The sequence below is a fragment of the Oryctolagus cuniculus genome, chromosome 1 (genome assembly GCF_051225735.1).
Source record: "Oryctolagus cuniculus isolate XC-2025 breed Fujian yellow rabbit chromosome 1, ASM5122573v1, whole genome shotgun sequence".
NCBI lineage: Eukaryota > Metazoa > Chordata > Mammalia > Lagomorpha > Leporidae > Oryctolagus > Oryctolagus cuniculus.
The window spans coordinates 179979194-179992795 of NC_142867.1; the positions used below are offsets into that span (position 1 = coordinate 179979194).

At 44.2% G+C, this 13602-nt stretch overlaps 1 long non-coding RNA gene across 3 annotated transcripts in view; it reads left to right on the forward strand.

The window, feature by feature from the left end:
* The window catches only part of LOC149128777 (uncharacterized), a 102683-nt gene that overhangs the window by 12091 nt on the left and 76990 nt on the right, over positions 1-13602 (forward strand). For all 3 annotated transcript variants that reach the window (XR_016213655.1, XR_016213657.1, XR_016213654.1), the window contains exon 2: positions 8017-8162. This is a non-coding gene — a long non-coding RNA (uncharacterized LOC149128777). The remainder of the gene's footprint in view (positions 1-8016; positions 8163-13602) is intronic.

The window sequence follows — 13602 nt, forward strand, 5'->3', positions numbered from 1 at the left end:
TTTTAACATTGTAGCTAACACAATGAATGTTAGCACAGAATCAAAATGGAAGTCAGCACTAACTCTATGAATGAGTGTTTTCAATCATTGTTGAACATGATCTTATGATTGGATCATACAGGGAGATTAAAAAAGAAATATTTTGCCAAAAATAATCCCATAGCTTTAATAAAGACTCCCTTCATGATGAGGCCAGGGCTAATCATGCAGCCAGAAATGTCCCTTAACTAGAGTTAAAGTTACAAGGGGATCCATACCTCCATGATTGTTTTCTCTAGCCTTTCCTTTCTGGCACGTCATAAATTAGTCATGCAAAACGTCTCAGTGAGTCAGGTATGTTTTAGAGTTTCCTCTGTTCTTTCCAGGTATGTCTACTATGGCAGTACAGAGATGGAGGTCAAGGGCAGATTACTGTAGTGTCCTTTCCGGAGCCTTTTACTTTTCTAGAAGTCTTGTGCTTCACACACTTTTCCTTTGCTTTCTCTGTACCTTTCTCTCCTCCTCTGAAGCCGCCCACAGCCTGAAGCCCTCAGGTGGTGCACGGTGCGCTGGTCTGCCAGTCTCCTCAGCCCACGAGGTCCTGAGCATACGCTGAAGCTGGGCAGCCCTTGTCCATCCCTGCGGGTTGTGTGCTTACAGAGCTGCTGTGCCCTCTTCTCTGCCTGGCAAGTGTGTGTGATGGGTCACGGGTACTGAATGCTTGCTATGTACTAGGCACCATGCTGACGACATTTTTCAAGATGGATTAAAAATCCTTCTCATTTTACCTGTAAAGAAACTGCAAAAATGACACAGTGGGAGACAGAACAATTTCAGAAACTCCAAAAGCACCCCATATCTAATCACCCATCAGCAAATCTGGTCTAGACTCCAACCCCCCAGCCATCCCTTATTGCCTCCACTGCTACAACCCTCAGTCCCTGCAACCATCGTCTCTTGCCTGGGTTTGCTACAAGGCAAGGGTCTCTGGCTGCCCTTCTTCCTCATTCCCTGGCTCGCTCCTTAAAGACCTTTAAACCTGAGCCAGAGCGCCACATTGCTCTGCCTCCCCTCTCACCCTAAGTCAGAGATAGGGCTTGAAGGAGCCCGGAAGGCCCTGCAGGATCTGACTCTGTCTACCTCTCTGAGGCATCTACTGTGGTTTGTCCCTTGGTTCGTTCTGAAGGAGATGGGGGAACAGAGTATTTAGGATTACTATTGGTATTCTCTGACATCATTGAACAGATGTTTCTTGAGCAACTACTATATTGTGAACACTAGAGGTACAAGGATGAATGGGTTATGTGTATCCCTCCAGAAACTCCTTTCAGTATAATAACTCCCATAATAAACCAAGAATAATAAGATGTGCAGAGATGGAAAGTCTTTCTTGCAGAGGATGAAATATTCATCTTGCGTTGGCAGCTGTTCTCCCTTGTGCTTGTGAAAATCATTGGCCTTGTATTCTTAGTTGTTATATTTTTTAATGATACCTTAAGTACATAGCCAAGAACTCCAGTAAACACAGCAATCACATCCATTCAGGGACAATTCGTTTTCTGGGTTTCTTTTCCCTACCAGTAAAACCATATAAAAACAGCAGTTTTAAAACAAATACTATGAAAGTAGTCTGAAAAAAGTTTATTTTTTTGGACCATTGAATGATTTTTAATGACCAAATAATGAAGGATGTTATTGAATGGGGTGAACTAAGAAAATTTATCCATTTGAAAAACTTTAATTTTCCACGGTGTGTTCATTAAACAGGGAATCATGAATCTACATGCAGTTCAGAAATGTGAATATCAGTGAAATATAGCACACATAACATTTGAATGGTCCCTAAATTGTTATTACTCTCATTCCAATTATTTATGCAGCAAACTGTATAATACAACAATAATATTAAAAGATAAATAGAGACCCCAGCTCCCTGGTGTGATACTTCCTCCTCCAGATCATATTTACAATTAGCCAGAAGCCAGAATTCCAAGTCTTACTGATAAATATTTCACTTGCTTTTGAATTGCGCCAGCTCCTTCTCTGCGTCTCCCTACTGTACTCCACTTCTGATGAAACATTTATTTGAACAAACAAAATACATATGTACAAATAAATACAAACGTCAGGAGCTGACACACAAATGTAAACACATGTCTTTACCCATACCCACCATTTGACAGTATGACAGGCTAAAGAGCATTTGGAATGGAAACTGCGCATAAAGCCTCTGAAAAAAAAATTGACCAGACAAAAGCGCTGTAATCCTTCTTTGGTCTTCAGGAAATACACTTTTCTTCCAAGGGTGATGCTTTGATGATGCATCGTGGCAGGACAGGTAACAAAGGAGTGGATGCCTGGAAACCATGAATGGCAGCCTTCCAGCCCTGCCCCCTGATCCTGCCACTGGGTGGTGGAAGAATTAAGGGCAGGTTTCTGAGTCTCCCTGCCCCGGGATGCCAGGAAACCCATCATCGTCCACCCACTTTGCAGGGCCATTCAGAGAGCCTTGAACTTCATCTTTGTCCAAATGAAAGCGCAAAGAAAATTTTCATCTGAGGAATCATCTTAAAATCCCCAAATGGAAAGTAAGGGAAGCAGTAAAGCTCTTAAACTCGTTTGGCAGAGACATTAGGGTAAGAAGGTTATTTATGGTGGAAGAGGAAAGGCAAGAGAATTCCAGAATGAGAGGTCTAAGGACAAAGAGAGGCTGGAGCCCAGCTGATACCATGCCCTCTGCCATCGAGTGTGAAGGGAAACCAGGTGCCACAAGTGATGCAAAACCTTCACTTTGACTGCTCAACTCGATGATCCAGGCAAAGTAAAGATCTCCCCCAACCCCATGCAAGCGCTTCTTCTCTTTACAAGAAGATGGCAGTAGGATGTTTTCTCCAAAGTTGTCTGAGACTGCACCATCTCCGTCCCCCTGCCTGGCCCCTCTCAGCATCCTGTTTGCTATAAGTTGCTACCAAATGTCGCTCCCCCTCTTCGTGGAGGAACGACACAGGACCCTGCGCTGTTCTTTCGTCTGCTCGGCCCTCCCCGGGTTTGCTGCTGGTTCTTCCCGGGTTGGCTACTATCCCTTCCACCTCCGTGGAAGGGCAGTTCCCCCTGGCCACATTCCCCACTTCCGCAGGGGAGCGGCACACCGCCGGCCGGCTTTCTCGGGGGCTGCACAGGTGTTCCTTCAGCTAGATGTTCCCCTTAGATGTTCCCGGTGCATGCCGTCTCTCTCCTCCTTTATAGTCCTCCTCCGCCAATCCCAACTCGGCTGCCCACACGCTGAGTACGCTGCTCTCCAATCAGGAGCAGGTCCTACAGTTTATTGGTTGAACTGGAGGCAGCTGTGCGGAAGCTGTTTACTTCTCTCCCAGCGCCATATTGTGGGAGAGCAGATGCATAGAATAAGTCTTAATTCCAGTAACTTAGTCTAGTCCGAGCTGCTCCCCACAACCAAATACTCTCAGAATGTGAGCATTTGACTGTGGAATTTGAGATTATTTACTCTTCAGTCTGAAACTCAACCCCCTCAACTACCTACCCACTGCCACCCAATTGTGTTTTCCTCTCCTGCGACCCCCTTTCCTATAGATTAGAGAAAGGAAGAAAGTTCTGTGTTCTCTTTTTAGGGTACTATTCGTGGTCCTCTTGGGAAGAGGGCAAGAGTTGAAACTCTAAATAAATATATATATTTATTTGAAAGGGAGAGAGAGAGAGGCTGAGAGAAGGCCAGGCAGAAGCCAAGAGCCAGGATCTCCACCTGGGTCTCCTTCGTGGGTGGCAGGGCCCAAGCACTTGAGCCATCACCTACTGCCTCCTAGAGTGTGTATTAGTAGGAAGCTGGAATTGGGAGTGGAGTTGAAACTTGAACCCAGGTGCTCTGAGCTTTATCTTCATTGCTGTGTCAAACATGCCCATGCCGAGGCGAGTCTTGACGGGATTGCTTTGTGTCCTGGGCTCCCCTCTGGACTTGAGGTCTTCGCAGGCACAGAGTGGAGTGTGATGATCTCTTCAATCCGTGCTCCCTGTTCAGAGAGCCCAGTCCTTCCAGGTCCCAGCAGTCCAGCACTTTCTGCTGAGCAGAAGTCCGCTGGACCCCAAGGCCGGGATGCTTAGGCTGCTTCTGAGTCAAATCATGGCCATAATCACTTTCAAAGGAATTATTTTCACCTGGGAAGGGACTTGAGGGGGCAGCAGGGCACTCCTTGAATATTTATGACCAAGCTGAGAAAGCGATTTCTTCCCTGTGTGTGGCAGACAGAGTGACGGAAGCGCACCACTGCAGGTAACAGAGATTCCAGCCTAGGACAGGGAAGGGTAGGAATACAGAGGGATGGGGCGGGTTAGGGAGCATACCACAGACAGCTGGGCCCCTGTCTCCTGGGAGGAGTGCCAGTGAGAGCCTGTCACTCTGATTCAGAATTAGGCAAAGAGGGACCCAGAAGTGGTCTGTCACCAAGTATTGGCTTTGGGTGCATTGAATTGGGGGATCTAAGAGCACTTCGAGGGCCCTTGGCTATCAGTACAATTCAACTTCAATCCTATTTAGCTTTAAATGCAAGTTCCCTTGTAATCCAGGAGGTGGGAAACTGGCTGCCATAACCTGACATCCATCACCAAAGGAGTGATGTCACTGGGTACCTTTTCCTGGTAAGACAAGCGTTGTTATAAAGCTCAGGGGAAAATGACTTTCTACATTCTAGTGGCAAAGCAATGTGGTATTTGGTAAATCCAGTTTCTGCAGAGGAGTAGGAGGTGTGCAGGAAGAACCTCGAGGACTCAGAAGACACTTGTGGGTCCTGATCTGACTGGCTGACCCACCTTTGGACCACTCCCTTCCCCAGCCCTAGTGGTTCCCATACTTATTGATTTTTTTCTTCAGTATGTAATCCTTTTAAAATAAAATTTTAAATTTATTTGATTTATTTGTGGGGCAGAGAGAGAGAGAGAGAGAGATACAGGGAGATCTTACATCCACTGATTAACTCCCCAAATGCCTATGGCAGCCAGGGCTGGGTTGGACATCCGGGCTTCTCGTGTGGGTAGCAGGGTCTCAGTCACTTGAACCATCACTGCTCCTTCCAGAGTTCTCATTAGCAGGAAGCTGGAATCAAGAGTCAAAGACAAGACTCAAATACAGACACTCTGATCGGGGATGCAGGGGTCTTATTCGCTAGGCCAAATGCCTACAGCCCCCTCCATCCCTCGTACAGAATCCTTTTGCCAAAGGAAATCTTATAAGGATCCTTAATATATAAAGTAGGTCAGAGCAAAGGTGCCTTAAGTTGAAGACACTGGGGGCCATGCAACCCACCTTTGGGGGTTGGGGGAAGGAAAAGCAATAGTTCTGTTGCCCATTTAGGGGATCCCTGAGTCTTCTAACAGTTTGAAAGCCACTGGAATAGATCATCTCTGAGGTCCCATTCAATCTTTCAAGTTTCATGATTTAAAACGTCTTCCTTCTGAAGTGCTACCGTTAATAACTGGCAAAACTGGGAAAAGGGGAATGAGGAGAAAGGAAGGGAGAACACACTCTTGGCGGTTTGCTGATGGCAGGGTGTGCGTCCTGGCTGGAAGCAGCTCTGGTGCCCAGCAGCATGAAGGCTGCGGTGTCACTGGCCGTCTTGGCTTTTTTCATCGGTGTGCAGCAGCGTGAAGGAAGGTGCTTCAGTTCCTCAGCAACATGATGTCGTGTGTGTCCCCTCCCCTGGTAAGCAACCGGAGGATGAGTGGGCTGCCGGGACGCGCCAGCTGTAAAACCAAATTAGGAAAAGACTGACGGTGAGGATTCCCTGCCAAACTGCATGAGCGATGCTCGGCCAGCAAAATCAGTGAGAGTGTGTAATCCTGTGTGGACCAGGGTGCTGTGTGCTCTGCCAACATGCAGGAAAATGGATAATCATGCGGGACATGGCTCTTTAATAAGTGTAAAACTAAACATCATCAAAATGCTGCAATACAATACCAGCGGCTGGAAGTGGTTAGTGTTGTGATTACAGAAAGGGCATCAGTATAGGATGTCATTTCTCCCAAAGATCCAAGAAAATGTCTAGCATTCACTTTTATAAACAAAGCCATAGCCCACTGGAATTATTTCTTATTTCAAACATATAGTCATAGCACCTTTATTTAGAACATGGGCGAGGGGATTGGAATGGTATATAAATCTGAGACAAGACTGGGTATTGTATGTTCTCCTCAAAAGAGCAAAATGTAAGGCCCATTCTAAACAAATACAGGACTATTCAGCTCGGAACCATTGCTAATCTTTTCATTAAAAGGCATAGTCGTTATGTTCCAATCCTTCATCCCAAGATCAGATCCAGATTTTCCAACTAATGAAACAATGGAGTCGTTTCTACGAAAACCAGGAGACGTGAGATAAATATCACAGACTGGATCATTATAGTCACAGAGACCAATATATTTGAGTGGGGCACACACACACACACATACACACACACACGGTCATGTGGAATACACTCTACAAGGAAAGTATTAGAATCAAAAGTGGTATGCGACCTAAGAGTAAAAGACAACATGAAACAAGTATCTCCTTTAGAGACAACTGTTCCTGCTGTTGCTGCCACACAGTATAGCTGTGTGTGTGTGTGTGTGTGTGTGTGTGTGTGTGTGTGTTTCCTTTCGGTTCCTGGCATAAGCTTAAGAACCACAGTTGTGGCTTGTGACTGTGCCTCGGCATGCCAATCCAGGGTGTTGCTGTTTAGAGTAGTTAGCCTATTGGGAACAAAAGGTATTTGATCTTCTCTCTTCTTCTTAAGCTCCAGCTACCTAAATGCAACTTTGGCTGAGCTTTGTGGTGAGAAACATGCTGAACAGTTGGAAACAGCAGTAGAGCTCAAGATGTGTGGATGCCAAGGCGTTGTTGGCGACCACACTTTCCCTTGGGGTAAAACTCTTAGAGACGAGACTGAGCCAACATGACCAGATGCATGCTACCTTTGAATGAGTTCCCTAGGGGTGGAAGGTGGGGGAAAGGATATGAAGGGAGGCTGTGTTACAAAAAACTGGGGCCTGCCCTCTCTGTGTTCGCCACCGGACATGGGAGCCCGTGAGCAGTGGCAAAAGAATGACCCCTCCACTGACGGATCCATGGGTAGTGGTAAGGGGAAGGAGAGTACCTGGTTAATGTCTACCTCTTGGTTCAGGCACATACATTTTGGTGAAGTTCCAAGCACTAGACACAGAAATCCCCTGACTTTTTAGAATTGTGTTAGGGCCTTTGTCACATGTGTTGATGAAAACTATATTTCACTTTGCTCCGAAAAACCCTTATGCATTTTCTGTACCACTGGGACACATTCTATGAGTGGAAGGGATGTGGAATTAAAGGAGGGAAAATCACTTCACTGGTGACCTCTAGAAGAACTGAATGGTACATGAGTAGAATGTTTCACTGACCCAATACCCATCTCAAGAGAAGGAGATTCTGTGGGATGTTCGCATTAATCACTATGCAACATTTCATCATTTCTTTGAGGTATAGTATCTGCAGGAGACATAAGAACAAAAGGGTGACCTGTAGGTTCAAAGACAAATCAGTGGCAAGAAGTAAGTGTGCATTTCCTTTGCCTGTGATATAAGAGTTCTATAAAGCTGATCGTAAATATTAAGGCCCTGCCTATACCTGTTGAGAGTCAGATATGGGACCAACAGGAGTGAATTGTTGGGTCAGTTTGCTGTTAGGAGATCATAGCTAAGCCCCTACAGGTATCCAGCAAGTACACATTCAACCCAGGCACAATGAAACACTGTGTTGGATTTGCAGATACATCTTCAAAATACTCACCCACAACCTTTTCTCTCCAGCCTGCTGTCTCCTCCTGTTTAAATATTCTGACACCAAAGTTGATCATGCCTTTATTGGACAAAAAAATGATGCCTCCTTTTCAAACTGCTTGGAAAAGAGATAAGTTTTTGTATAGGGTAGGGACCTGACAGGAAACAAGTGGCATACTCAATGTAGATCACTTGAGGCATGTTTAATCAAGGTCCTGGGTACATGTGTCCTTGCAGGTTGTGTGGAAGCCACCCAGTGCTATTACCAGCTGGGTAAGCATATGTAGCCAGAACAGCTAAGGGGAGGAGCAGCTGTTGGAACCTGAAGAAAGACAAGTCTGTGGGGAAGATACAGCCTTCAGTGTGGAGCCCAGGGAGAAATGGTAAGAATGAACCCCCTGACCTCACTCTCCTCCCTCCTGCATGGATCCTGCAAGTGCTGCTCTTTGACTAACCATACCCAATGGGAAGCCAGAAGTCAACCTGGACCACAGCTGCAGTCTTTTAGGTCTCCTCCCACGGCGTAGGCAGCGTGGAGAATGGGGCGCAGGGCTGCAGGGGCAAATGAGTGCTATCCAGAATAGCTAGGTCTGCCTTCCAATCTTTCTTTCTGATTGGCTGTTGAGCTTGGGCAAGTTTTTAATTTTTTTCTAGCTCTCCGTCTGAGGAGGCAGTCACTCGGATATCATTTCTGCTCTCTAGCTCTAGTCTCCATTCCAACTCCAATAAAAGGGGATTGTTAATGTTATGATTTTCATATAAACAGGAAGACTTTAAATGACATTCATATTTAGATTACTTACCCAAATGTTTTAACTCTGTAATGTACATTTATAGTACATTCTAAGGCTTATTTATTTTATATTTGTTATTTACTGAGCTAGCAAAAGTTTTAGCAACTTTAATGAGAGACAATTGACTTGCAATAAATTCTACATACTTAAATTTGTTGGGTTTTGACATATGAAACACTTCTGACACCATCACCACATCAAGATAATAAACATGCCTATCACCTCAAATGTTTCTTCATGCCCCATTGTAGTCCCACCTTCCTCCCTTTCCCCATCTCCCTTCACCATCCACTGATGTTATTTCTATCATTATATGGAAGATTACATTTATTAGAACTTTATAGAACACAATTGAATTGTATTTACAATTCATTTTTTAAAAAAGATTTATTTGAAATGCAGAGTTCAACATAAACATGCATATAGGCCCACACAGACATCTTCCATCTGCTGGTTCGCTCTCTAGATGGCCACAACAGCTGGCGCTGGGCCAGGCTGAAGTCAGGAGCCAGGAGCTTCTTCCAGATCTCCCAAATGGGTGCAGGGGCCCAAGTACATGGACCATCTTCTGCTGCTTTTCCAGGCACATCAGCAGGGAGCTAGACTGCAGGTGGAGCCACTGGGACTTGATCTGCAACAGCTGCCAGTGTTGCAGGCAGCAGCTTAGCCTACTGTGCCACAATGCCAGAACCTCATCTTATTTCTTGCACTCAGCAAATTGTTTTGTGATTTGCCCATGTTGTAGCATGTATCAATATTTTGTTCTTCTGTAAAACTGAGTAGTTATTCTATTCTGTGAATATACTACCATTTATTTATCCTTTTATTTATTCAGGTAGTGATGGACATTTGGATGTTTTCCAGTTTTTGACCTTATGAATAACGCTTCTCTGGATATTTGTGGGATCATGTGAATTCCCATATCTAGGGGCAGAATGGCTAGATCAAAAGGTAGTTGATTTTTAGGAAGCTGTCAAACTGTTTTCTAAAGTGGTTGTACCATTTTATGTTTCTAATAGCAGCATATTAGAGTTGCAGTTCTACAGAGGCAGATCCTCAAAGTATTGCTATATGATCCAACTATTAGACAAAAGAACTGAAATCAGATATGTGTACACTGTGTACACCCATGTTCTTAGCAGTGTTACTTGCAGTAGCCAAAAAATGGATGCAACTCAAGTGCACATTGAAAGATGAATGGGTATACAGCATGTGGCATGACCACACAATAGAATATTATACAGCCTTAAAGAGGAAAGAAGTTCTGGCACATGCTACAACATCAGTGAACCTCAAGAGCAATATGCCAAGTGAAATAACTCACAAAAAGACAAATACTGTATGATTCTACTTATTTGAGGTACCTAGGGCAGACAAATTCATGCAGACAGGCAGCAGAATGTTGGCTGCCAGAGGTTAAGGGAAGGGATTGAGGAGTTGCTATTTAATGGAAATAGAATTTCAGGTTTGCAAGATAAAAAGAGTTCGGTAGATTGGTTGCCCAACACTGAATATGCTTAACATCGCTGAACTATATGCTTAAAAGTGGTTAAGATGGTAAATGTTATGTTGTGTGTATTTCACTACAAAAAAAAAAAGAAAAGAAAAAAGATGTTACAGAATGAATGACTGACCATAGTTATAGGAAGAAGCCAAAGACTTGGCCACCGAGGTCAATTGATGGCACTTAGGTAGAAACTCTAGGTTTCAACCCACAAGGGTTAAGGATGTACCAAGAATATTAAGAAAAAAACAATACTGAGGGAAAATCAGCAAGACTTAATGCAATATTCCTACAATTGAAAATTAAATCTTTGTAAAAGTTAAGAGTAAGAATAAGAATAAGAGGGAGGAAGAACGGTTGGCACATGGGTGGGATGTATCACTATGGTCCTAAGTTCCTAAATTTGTATATATGAAATACATGAAACTTGTATACCTTAAATAAGAAATTAAAAAATAAAACAAATTAAAAAAATAAAATATACCTTAAATAAAAAAAACACACATTGTTAATGCCTACCACTAAAATAAACTACCCAAGGAAACCAAAACAGAAATGTTCCTCCAAATACTACAAAGTAACAATATCCAAGTGTCAGTAAAAGATAAACTATCACAGATGAAAAATAAAATCAAAACTCAAACACTAGTACTATTTTTATAGATTTATTTATTTTGAAAGGCAGAGTTACTGAGAGGCAGAGACAGAGAAAGAGAGAGGTCTTCCATCCGCTGGTCCACTCCCCAGATGGCAGCAATGGCCAGAGTTGTGCTGATCCAAAGGCAGGAGCCAGGAGCTTCTTCTAGATCTCCCAAGTGGTTGCAGGGGCCTAAGGACCTGGGGCATCTTCTACTGCTTTCCCAGACCATAGCAGAGTGCTGGATTGGAAGTGGAACAGCCGGGACATGAACTAGCACCCATATGAGATGCTGGCACTGCAGGCAGTGGCTTTACCTGCTACGCCACAGTGCCAGCCCCACGCTAGAACTTTTGACTTTTGACTACTGACCTTCCTCTGTTCTTTTTTTTTTTTTTTTTTTTTTTTTTTCTTACCAGCTCCTGTTCTTTCACTTATCTCTATGTGTTACCTGGGTTACCTGGGTAATCTCTACTAATTTCAATGGCAAAGACCTTGACCCACTAACCCTTCACACTGTGTGTGCACCCATGAGCGCACGCGCGCGCACACACACACACACACCCCTTACTCACACACACAGATGCAACCGTTCCCCTGTCCTCATGCTCTAATTCCCTCATGCTTGCTCGCTCTCTCTCCCCTTCCCTCCCTTTCCCTCTCTCTTTCCTGGACATTCTCCAAGCATTACAGGTTTCCTGGTTCCTTTGCCAGTACTGTTCCCTTCACCAAGAATACATTTCTCTAGCCTTGACCCAGCTTGTCCTTCTACACTTAGCTGAAGCATTTTTTTAATTTATTTATTTATCTGAAAGTCAGAGTTAGGGAGAGAGGAGAAAGAGATCTACCATCTGCTGGTTAACTATCCAAATGGCTGAAATGGTTGGGGCTGGCCAGGCTGAAGCTGGGAGCCAGGAACTTCTTCCAGGTCTCCCACATGGGTACAGAGGCCCAAGGACATGCACCATCTCCCACTGATTTTCCAGGCCATAGCATGGCACTCTTCTTCCAATACGGCTCTCTGCTCTGGCCTGGGAAAGCAGTAGAAGATGGCTCAAGTCCTTGGGCCCCTGCACCCATATGGGAGACCGGAGGAAGCTCCCGGCTGATCCTGGCTTCGGATTGGCACAGCTCAGGCCATTGCAGCTATCTGGGGAGGGAACCAATGGAAGGAAGACCTTTCTCTCTGTCTCCCTCTCAGTCTGTAACTCTTAACTCTCAAATAAATAAAATCTTTTAAAAAAAAGATGGAACTTTGAGTCACTTATACAGATTTAAAAAGGAAAAGACACAAAAAATGAGTATAATTTTACATATTCTCTATAGACTAAACACTTTTAAGATTTTTGTAATTTACTTTTTATTTGGGAGGTAGACATAGAGATACAGATAGACCAGTGAGAAAGGTTCCATCCACTGGTTCACTTTCCAAATGCCCACAATGGCTGGGACTGGGCTGGGTTGAAGCAAGAGCCAGAAAGTCCATCCAAGCCTCCTATGTGGGTGGCATGAACCCAAATACTTGATCTATCAGTGCTGCCTCCCAGGTTGTGTGATATCAGGAAACTGGAGTCAGAATCTGGTGTCAAATCCAGGCAGTCCGATACGGGAGGGAGGTACGCATCTTAACAGGCCTCTTAAGTGTTCGGCCAAACACCCACTCCTAAGGTTTTAAAAGATGCATCTCAGAATAAAACCAGCTGTCATCCAAAATCATTGTCCCTCAATAATGTGGACAAATCTATGCACTGTAGAAAAAGTAACTTAAAAACCTGCTAACGGCTTGTATGTAGCATGAGAAGCAAGCAAAGAAACCCTGTTAGCAGAGTGGAGCTGTTTAGAAGAATGGTGTTTGGGTGTGAACCCATTACACGTGCGCTCTGGAGCTCAGTGAATTCCCTTGAAGACAAATGGAAAGTCAGAAAGGCAAAGCACTAACGGACAAAGTCTGATACTAACTTGAATTCCTTTTTTTGGACACCTCATCTTTAATACTCTTCTCCTGGAGTGATTCATCCAGCTCATTACAGACTTAACACTAGACTAGCAGACAGCAACAAAAAATATTCCCAGTGGTCAGATTTGGAAGATGTGATGGGGAGGATGTGGGGATATAAAAGCACACGAGGTATTTGGTTGCTTTGTTCCTAATATGTTTTCATTAACTGGTTGTTGAATTTCTTATTCCCACTGTGCCTTACCCCAGATTTAGCTGGTTTATCCCCAGGGCATGACTAAATTGGAGCACTCTTCCTTGGGTGTGGTTTTCTTTCTCTGGATGAACTTCAAAAGGAGCAGGCCATATGAGCCTGGGATTGAATCCTTCAGTAACCATGACACCTTGGAACAAAGACACTTACCACTTCAAGCAGCTGCAACTTTGAGAAGAGTAAGAATTAGCAGTTAATATTATTTAAGGAGTGGTTAGCAAGCGGACTGGGGATGTATTTTGAAAATCTTTGCTGAGTAGTCAGGATACTACTATTTCGAAGGCATTACAAGTAATTGGTGCTTTAAAAACTTATTCAAGAGGCAGAGAGAGGCAGGGACAGACTGAGCTCACATCTACTAGTCCACTCCCCAAATTCCTGCAATAGTTGGGGCTGGCCAGGGCTGGAGCAATTCCTGAAGACCAGGAATGCAACTCAGGCCTCCCATGCAGGTGGTAGGAACCTAATTACTTAAGCCATCTCCACTGCCTCCTAGAGTTTGCACTGGCAGGAAGCTAGAGTTTGGAGCAGAGCCAGGACTTAAATCTAGGTACTCTGATAGGGATGTGTTTTTTCTCAACAGGTATCTTAACTGCTAGGCCAAACACTCACCTCAGTAGGTGCTTTTAAAGTGTTCAGTTCTGCCTCCAAATAAAACTAGTAGGGAATTAACTATCA